Here is a 10056-nt window from a genome sequence, read left to right as displayed (position 1 = left end):
ACCACTGCTCTAATAGGCTCTGTAGCCACGTGTCCGCTAGGCTACTAATCTGCCCTCAGAAAAAAGGACACGGGGTACTTGGAGGAAAATAATTCCCTTGTAGGCGCACTGCAGTACTGTAATGTCAATATAATTAAAAATAATCTTTAATTAACGAAAATGATAAAAAACTGGGCGTCCAATATTCGAACAGATATACATCACTTACATAAAGTCAAATGTATTACTTAGTGCTCACGCCTGTCTAGAGTTAGATATCCCCGTCTAGACCAGGTAAGTATACACTCTGTGTACTTAGTGTTTGTACCTATATGTGTACCTATAGAAGGATATGCTACCACTATAACATGTAGATATACTGTATGTGGTTAGAGATACCACTCTCAATGAACAAAACACCCCTATTGCCTGGGATTCATTTCAAGCTAACTACAGGAGTTAATTTCTATATTTTGACAATCATAGGCATGTATGTAAAGACGCGCAGCTGTCTCCAGAGCTAGGTAATATAAAAAGCATTGTATTTATAACTCTGTTTCCTCTCTACGAGGTATAGTAAGTCCTGGTTGCGACTGATAGGTGTCAAAATAGTGTCTCACAATGTATTGCCTACGGTCAATGTATACATATACATGTCTCTATATGTTCCCAAATGTTCTTCTATACTGGAAAAAGGAAAAAGTATGTCATAAAGTAAGTAGACAGTGGGCTAGGGGTAGATGTACTAGTAGGCACTATATGTATTGGGTGCCTATTGGTCAGAGTGTAAATACATTATTAGCCCTTAGTATGAGAGGGTAATTAATAGCATTAAGTGTGCTACAGGAGTGCTCTAGTGATTGCCTTAGGAATAATGGAATCTGCGTACCACGTTTAAGATACATCACGAAAGAGGGGGTGAAGATAATGTTCTCATAGCATAGCTCCTGAAAGATTGCCAAAATACTGCTGGCCAAAAGGTGTATACCTTCCAGAGGTAAAACCGCCGAAGTTGCCAGTTGTGAGCATAGTGCTGTTTCTGGCCAATATGGAGAATAGGCGTCTCCTTGGTGCATGTGGAATCACGGACGCCTCTGACCACAGGTGATCCTGCTGTCTGGCTGTAACCCGACGTACGTTTTGGCGTTGCTAAGTCACGCCTTCTTCTTGGGTGGGCATTTGTAGCATCATTGTCCGCCCTTTTAAACTTTTCAGTTGTCATGGCAACCCGTGATGCTTGTGCTAAAAAGCTTGCAGCTTTGGTATGTGATTAAATCATACGTTTTGGATGCTAATACAATTCAAAAAGTTATGTTTTAAATTTTTAATTTTTATAGCAGAAGTGTTATTACCTTTAGAAAGAACATGCAGAGTGGCTGATTACAATATTACCTTTAAAAACGAAGTGTACATGAAGCCCTCATTCGTAAGAAAAGGGAATTGGGATAAACTCGTACCACAAAGAGAATCAAAGTGGATCTATCCACTAAACACTTCATCTCCATGTGGCATGAATGAGGGCTTCATGTACACTTTGTTTTTATTGTTGGTGGTCACTCAGCAATCCTGTAAACCTCTCAGGTACAGCACAACGAGAGAACAGGTAACAGTGACATCTCCCAGAGGGGGAACACCTGATACATTTGGAAGTGCTGCTGAGATTGCATTATCAGGACAGGCTTTTGCAGTAAGAGAAAGGGGATACGCTCCTGCTAAGTACTAAGAAGTGGTGTGGGGTAGTTTCCCAAGGGCTACAACCAAGGGAACTGCAGCCTGCACCGTGCCATTCTAAGGACTGATGTGTAGGGTGCCTGGAGGGGGTGTTTTGGGATCCTGGGGACCCAGAAGCTTCAGAAGGGGACTATAGCATCATGGTCCAAACGGAGGGTGTTCACAGTATGTGCGGGTAGGGCACGAGGAGGGGCTCCTGACAGTCAAGAGGCCAAGACCTCCGTTTGAGGAGCTGCAGCAATACTATAGCGGTCCCCAGCACAGGGAGCCGCAGTGTGCGTTACCTGAGCAGTATTTTGTAATCTACGTGTGATAGTGTCCCAAAGAGAGCTACCGTGCGTTAACGAGCAGTTCCCTCCAAAACCGGGTGGACCGAGTGGCAGGATTTGCAGAGTTGCAAGCTTGTTTTGCAAAAATTGTGCTTGGTTCGGGGCGAAAATAAAGCTCCACCCACAATAAGGGCTGAGTTTGGCGCGAAAGCAAAGCCGCGCCCACCTGCTGTGAGTGCCTTGACGAAACCGCGCCTATCTATAATGTCCTTGTGCTCTTGGATTCACAAGTAATGTTGTGTCACCACTATGGGCATAGCCGGACATAAGCTGCCACACCCCCAGATGGGCATGGTGAGGCAAGGAGCAGGCGCTAATTACCACTATTCCCGCGCAACATCCCTACTATGGCGGAGTGAGCGATTCCCCAATACACACGGCCAGGAGGCTTCCTGCTAGTAAAAATAAACGGGGAAAGCTTTCTACAATGCATCTGTCCCAGCTGCGATTTCCCAGGTGGGGCCGTGAGCCTGGAGTCGAGGCGCAAGAGATGCGGGACTCCCCATCTTGAACCCAAAATAGTGCTACCAACCACGCTGGGCCAGATGGAGGACGCGGTCTACCTGTAGAGGTGTGCGGAGTGTACGGGAGAAATAAATGGGGGTATATATCGTTCTCCAGGAGAAACTATAGGGTTAAAACTTCTCTACTAATTAAATCGCCTTTCTTCTTCTCTGATAGATCTGGCGGCACTTCCCCCCCCCCCCCCCAATTTTGCTCTAATTGTGTAATCTAAAGACTTCAATAAATAACCCAGCGACCGATGTGGGTAATTATAGAGACTGGTTTCTATAGCCAGCATTTTTAGGGAGAAAGTTGAGAATGAGGGAGGGCAGGTACATGTACATGTATGTGGTGGGGAATTACCAGAGACGGCAATTTGTAATACACGTGTGTGTTTTATATTAGAGATATGCACATTTGGAGCGTTCAAATTGGAGGCTCGCCACTGAAAATCGATTCCACGGCAAGTTCTCATGATATTTCCTTCACGTTTAATGGGAGGACCCCACCCCCAAAATGTAGGTCAATAATAAGAGAGAAGAGTGAGCGGTGAAAGGGTGAGGGAAGGGTGGGGTGATGGGGGATATTTGGGGTAGATAAAAGGTTAGAGGGAAACACACATAGAAACAGAACATAAATAAAGCATATATATCAGTGAGAAATTAGTAAAATGAAAGAAGCTAAAATAGAAATACCTAAATATAATAAAGAATAAAATAAATATAATAATTGGCATCAATAATTAATCACACATGCCTTTATTTTGTTCTATAGATGGATACATGACAAATACTTAAATAGGAAGCAAAAAATAGCTCCAGCACAAAGTTGTAAAAAATCATATTCACATAGTGCCAATAATGCAAAACCAAACCCAAAAAACAGAAAGATTTTAAGAAGCAAAAACAGCACAGATTGTTATTGATCTAAAGCAAAACGTGAAACATCCTATATGTCTTTTAAAAATAAATCAGTACTGTAGTATTAGATCATATTGTCTGCATTTGTTACTCCTAATGCAATTTTTAATGATTTTTTTAATGTACTGATCATCCTTTGGTTGCTATAGCAACCATTTAGAAAGTCATATCCACTTCCTCTTTTGAAACACAGTCTTACTCATATATTTTTTAGCTCTGCCCTTTGGCAACAAAGTATCACACACATCTGTTGCTGTGTTCCAAACAGCAGACTGTCTATTACTCAGAAAGCTGTAACAATAATGTATTACATTTAGTAATATAATGTTACATATCAGCTGCAGCATTTCACAGACTGCAGCACATAGTTAGAAGGCGGCCATTTTGATAGACACATATTCATGATTTTGACAGTTTTATAACAGGAGCACCAAATGATTACCAGCCTAGGTAAGAATGTAGAATTATACATTGTCATATGCTTTACATATGTAACCCATAGACCCCCCCCCCTGCTCGCAGATCGGACCCCCTAGGGTGTACTGTGGTCTGGCTACATGTGTCAAGGTGGTGCATACCTGTGTGGAACAGGAGGGCCTGAGTCTCCCGCGATGCTATGGGGGACAACAGGGACAAGTTTCTAGGGCACATGCCTTCATCTGGTTCTAGTGGTGCAACTCCTCCATCTCTGGCAAGCCCTATCAGGGTAGGGTGAAATCCTTCCAGAGAACCTCTTGATGGGGCGAGAGATTTCAGTCTCACACAGTCTCTAATAAAACAAGTAGCAGCAGCTCTTTATTTTCCGCAGCAGCACACAGCACACAGCAGTACAGCAGGTCTTCTCTCTCCAGACTGTACCCCTTCAGGATGGGCTCTCTGGGGTTCTTTGTTCCCCTGCCACCACACCAAGTCACAGGCACTCAGGGTGGGTCTAGCTCTTCCCTCACCCCCTAAGCAGGGTGAGGGGCACTGGTCCACCGCAGCTCTATCAGCTCTACTCAGGGCCTATAGACAAAAAATAAGTGCGCAACCCAAAAGACTACTCAATCATGTAAAAGACAATGTCTAATAGTGAAACACATATAATACTAATCCTTAGAAATCATTGTTACATTGAACAGAAAATTATATAAGGCACAGCCCTACTGTGGAAGTGAAAAATGTATATAAACCATACAAAACCGTTGGTGTTGGCTTATGCTGCTATAATTAAAGAGTGGCTCTGCACTCCCACGAACTAGAGATAGGAAACAAGAAAAAAGCGCAAAACGCAAATAGTGAAGTATATCAAAATAAATATTTTAGTAGTAAAAAGGTGAGTATTCTGCGTACATCAAAGTTATAGAACATTCGCATTTACGTGTATCAATACACGAAATTACCACACAGCAATCATCAGGGTGGAGGGTTAGGAGGATGTATCTCTGGTAAGTCGTCTCCCGCAGTTTCCAGATGTCATCTGGGTCTTTCACTCTAACAGCAACCTGCAACCAGCATCCAGATCGTCTGAGGAATGAAGATGGTAAGACCACTTGTTCGTCTGTCCCGTAATGCACACTATGTGTGTAATCCAAGGAAAGTTCCTGCAGTCATCAGCTAGTTAGTTGGTAACGCGGGTACACAGGAAAGTGTTCCCACCACAGTCAATCTGACCGGAACTCGGCAATGATAGCCCGCCTAGGTGATTGCGCATCGATATGACGTCACACGGAAAAGGTGCAGTTTACATATTACGCACCCGAGCGGTGTAACTAAGGGCTAATGGCACAAGAAAAATGCCTAACTACTCCCTTGCACACAATACTAGCAGGAAGGTATTAAAAAGGTACCACAATAAAACGAAAATATATAATCCTAAGCGTTTCGAAGCTATAAAGTGCTTCTTCATCAGGGATTTATCGCGTAGGATTATATATTTTCGTTTTATTTGTGTACCTCTGTGAACGTCCATCTACAATTAGGTACATGAATAACACTATCATAAGGTATCTCCCCATCAGACACTTCATCACTGAGCTCCCAATCCCTTCAATCTGTAGAGTACTTGGGATTCTTAGTTAATTTATCCCTGCTAGGACCCGGTGTCTTAACTCGTGACGGGGCAAGGGCAGTGGCCGGGGCAATGGCGCTAGGGGTAGTGACTGGGGCATCAGCAATGTCCGGTATAGTGTCTATAAATCGGGCAATGCCGCGACCAGTGGGCATCTTTCGACTTGCCCTCTCCGGCGCGCTTCTTGCTCCTTGGTTAACGCCTTGGGCCTTTAGTGCTGTAAGCGCGGCTGCCATGGCCGCTCTTCTCTGGGAAAACAATGCTTCCGGGTCTCTGCGCCAGCTGGACCCGGAAGTGACGTCATCACTGGTGCCCGTGGAATCTCCATCCGCTCCGTGGTCTCGCACCGGAAAGCGTCGAGGACCGAAAGGGCCGGTGGTGGACCATCCGGGTCGCGGATGGACAGGTAGGCCGCAAGCCTCTCTCTCTCGCCCTCTGCAGGTTCTGTCTTCGCCTGTCTCCTTACCGCTCCATTGCCGGCTGGTGATCTTTGGTTCCTCCGGAGCCGTCTCGGATCCCATCTCCGCCGCACTGGGAGTCGCGACCGTGGGGGGACTTCTATGCGGCTCAGGCCGCACCAGCGCTCGCCATTGGGGGGTGTCCAGACTTGTCTGCTCCCTCTCTCTGGTAAGTGGACCGCCATCTTTATTACAGCTGGGGTGGTTCGCCGGTAGGAGCATCGCCACCGATGATAGGCCATCTCCTTTCTCCGAAGACGACTTTGCCGGTTCCTCCACTAGGGAATCACCTGGGTCTTTTGCCGCACCGCCAGTGGGTATTGGTACGAAATGGGCCCGATCCAGTACCTCCACTGCAGCCGCGCTCTTCTCCGCCGGGACATCTCTTGGTTCTTCGGTTGGCTGGGCCTCGGTTCCCACCTCAGCAGTGATACAGGGAACCAGGACAGCCTTCTCCGCCGTCTCCGCCACCTCCGTTAGGGTTCCTGGAGAGGCACTTCGTGGCATCTTCAACATAGGCCATGGCTTGACAGGCCACAGATAGAACGTGCCACATTGAGGGCATCGTGCTGTCATGCTTGGGGCCGGTCCGGGTGTCCTGCAGTGTACGCACAGGCACTGGAGATACTCTCGGCCATCAACCTCCACAACCAGGAAGCCTCCTGGAAACTGAAAGGGTGCCATATTTAATTCAGACATCTTTGGCGCGGGGTTGAACAGTTCAGTTCGCTCTTAGCTCCTCTCTCTTCAATTGTCAGACAGAAGTGAAGTTCCTCGCTCTCACTTCCTGTCCCTCCTTCTGCTGGAGAGGACGATTCTAATTGGCTCTCGCAGTGCCCCCTCCCTCTGGTGGAAACAAGAGGAGGGGCACTCTCTCGCTCTTCGTGACGTGGCTTCTTCTGTCGGCCAGTCACTGCACAGGTGGGTGGGCTTTCAACTTTCACGCAGCTCTGCATGGGATTTGGGTTTGGCGCCAAACCCCTGCACATCTCTCGCCACATTTTTCGTGAAGCTTGCTTGCACGCGGCACGTGCACGATCCAGGCTTGGTGGGAGTCACCATTTTGGAACAGCTCCTAGCTGCTGGGCCGTAAATGATGCTGTCGCCATCTTTAACTCCTTCATGCTCCGCAGAGCACATGTATCGGTGGCCGCCATCTTTAGTGAGACCTCCAAATGTACAAAAGCGCAACGCTCAGTGTCTAGTGTGTAACTCGTTCCTAGACACTGACTGTTCTCTGACTGTTCTCTGACTGTTCTCTGAATGCTCTCTGCATGCTCTCTGAATGCCTTTACCCACTGATATGATGTATGGCATACCCCAGGCTAGGCAGAACTCCTTCTGGTACACCGCACTCGCTGACGGTTCCTGCAAGTACTCTGTGGTGTGTTTTATGTGGGTGCTGGCTAGTGTACCGGGCATCTCCCTAAGTACGGGTGTCTCCTACTTTTGGCCACACATAGTGCAGACCCTGGGCCATGGTCCCTGGACTAGTTAACAGGCTAACCCCCCCAGTTGCCATACACTATCTGCCTCAAGGGACTAGAACAGCAATAGCTCCACACCCTATTTACAACACCCAGCCCCACACCCTATTTAGGGCACCCAGGACGTACTGTGTGCGATAGTCCACCCTCCCCTGACTACCCCTGATGTGCAATTGCGCCCTACTTTCTACAGCACTTGCATGGAAGATGTACCTAACACTTCCAGCTCCGCTTCACTGTAAACCTGTCCTGTTATTAGATCTCAGCAGCTCGCCTCCAAATGTAACCCTCAGCCCCCCCCCCCCCGGTCGCAGATCGGACCCCCTAGGGTGTACTGTGGTCTGGCTACATGTGTCAAGGTGGTGCATACCTGTGTGGAACAGGAGGGCCTGAGTCTCCCGCGATGCTATGGGGGACAACAGGGACAAGTTTCTAGGGCACATGCCTTCATCTGGTTCTAGTGGTGCAACGCCTCCATCTCTGGCAAGCCCTATCAGGGTAGGGTGAAATCCTTCCAGAGAACCCCTTGATGGGGCGAGAGATTTCAGTCTCACACAGTCTCTAATAAAACAAGTAGCAGCAGCTCTTTATTTTCCGCAGCAGCACACAGCACACAGCAGTATCAGGTACAGCAGGTCTTCTCTCTCCAGACTGTACCCCTTCAGGATGGGCTGTCTGGGGTTCTTTGTTCCCCTGCCACCACCCCAAGTCACAGGCACTTAGGGTGGGTCTAGCTCTTCCCTCACCCCCTAAGCAGGGTGAGGGGCACTGGTCCACCACAGCTCTATCAGCTCTACTCAAGGCCTGCCTGAGCTCCTCCAAATATAATACATAACTCTCCAACTCTGCATGCTGAACTGCCACACTCCTCACTCAACATCACTAAATTGACTGTGCACTGCCCTTTATGACTTTGGCAGGCCCCTCGCCTATGTCTCTTGCCTTAGACACAGAGTCAGGTGGCCTACCTCCACCACTCAGGGCAGGGCTTGAAGCGGCGGAAACCCATGATAACTACTGGCAGCCTGCCCTTAACAGGGCTTATACCAGTAGGAGGATAGACATATAGCCCCATTTCTTACCAGGGCTACATATATAAAAATAATAAGAAGAAAAAAAGTGGAAGTGTAGCGCTGCTGCTTTAATTTTTATTTAAAATAATTTTTCTCTTATTTTTCAATATCTCTCCATAAATAATGCTATTATCTCATGTACTGTATTCAAATATGACACTATTAGAGGTAAATACATATATACAGTACACAAAGCTTGGGTTTCTTCATTTGCCTAAAGGGATTTTCAAAGTGTTAAACAGATTTCTTTCCGTTGGAAGACTTTGGTCTTATCACTGTTATATTGTTTTTAATTAAACCGTGCATTTTCAAATACTGTTCAATTGAGTGTGGTGATTCAGCATGCTAATGTACAGACTGCCTTTGAGACTGGTTCAAATTTCTAAGCTATTAGTTAGAAACCATTATATAACAATTGGCTTAATTCCTTTTTGTGCCAGGCACAGGCATCGTGGAAAGGTAGGAGATTAGAGTGATTATGTACCGTGGAGAACGTACTAATTCGAATTCATCCTGAACAGCATTTGCGAGGTGCAGCTATGAAGTTACAGCACTGGTATCTTTGTGTATTGTGCTATTTACTTTGCCAATGAGAAGCTGCAACAAGAGAATTAAAAAATATATATTTCAAAATGAGGATAAATTGTAATACGGAAATAGCCCTATTCATGATTTCATTAAATGTTTCTCTAGCAGAACGGGTGATACTTAAAAAGTGCATTAGCAATATTTTTCTCTCCGAGAAGTGGTGAGCTTCAAAAATTATAGCATTAAATGATTTGGTACCATTTCATTCCCAACCTCAAATCAAATGTAGAGTTGTTCCTTTTTGAAATCACAAAAGTAGTTTGTTACAATAAAATACATTTACTCCACATCCTACATTTACTAGTAGAAAATTAATAGTGTTGTGTTATTTTGTCACACCATATTTTTGTGGAGATCATCGCACAGAATAATGAATCATACCAAATTAACTCAAATAATCAGATTACAATAAAATAATAATGGTTTACAAGATCTGTTTTGGATTTTGAAGCATTTTGCACAAATCTACTCTCCACATGTTGTATGGATAAGGGGGGGCTCAAACCAGTCCTCAAGACCCCTCAACAGGTCAGGTTTTAAGGATATTCCAGCTTCAGCACAGGTGTCTCAATCAGTGACTTTGTCTGAGTGATGTGCTGAAGCTGGGATATCCTTAAAACCTGACTTGTTGGGGGGTCTTGAGGACTGGATTTGAGCACCCAGATGAATGTGTTTGGAGGTAAATAAATCAATGGATGCTCTACTAAAGAGGTCTACCCCTGAACCCATACCCCACCCCATATCTATTATCTCTCGTAGGTAATCTAAATAACTGTTACCCTGTCACCCCAAAGATTGGGATATCTGTGTAAATGTAGTACTCCATGTAGTACTCCATGTAGTACTCCATGTAGTACTCCTGATTGTACAAGTGTAGTTTGAAAGATGGTGCAAACTGTGAATATATCTTTCTTATCCTTCTCAGGTAAACTAAACA

The sequence above is a fragment of the Ascaphus truei genome, chromosome 5, assembly GCF_040206685.1.
Source record: "Ascaphus truei isolate aAscTru1 chromosome 5, aAscTru1.hap1, whole genome shotgun sequence".
Classification (NCBI taxonomy): domain Eukaryota; kingdom Metazoa; phylum Chordata; class Amphibia; order Anura; family Ascaphidae; genus Ascaphus; species Ascaphus truei.
This window is presented reverse-complemented; position numbering follows the sequence as displayed.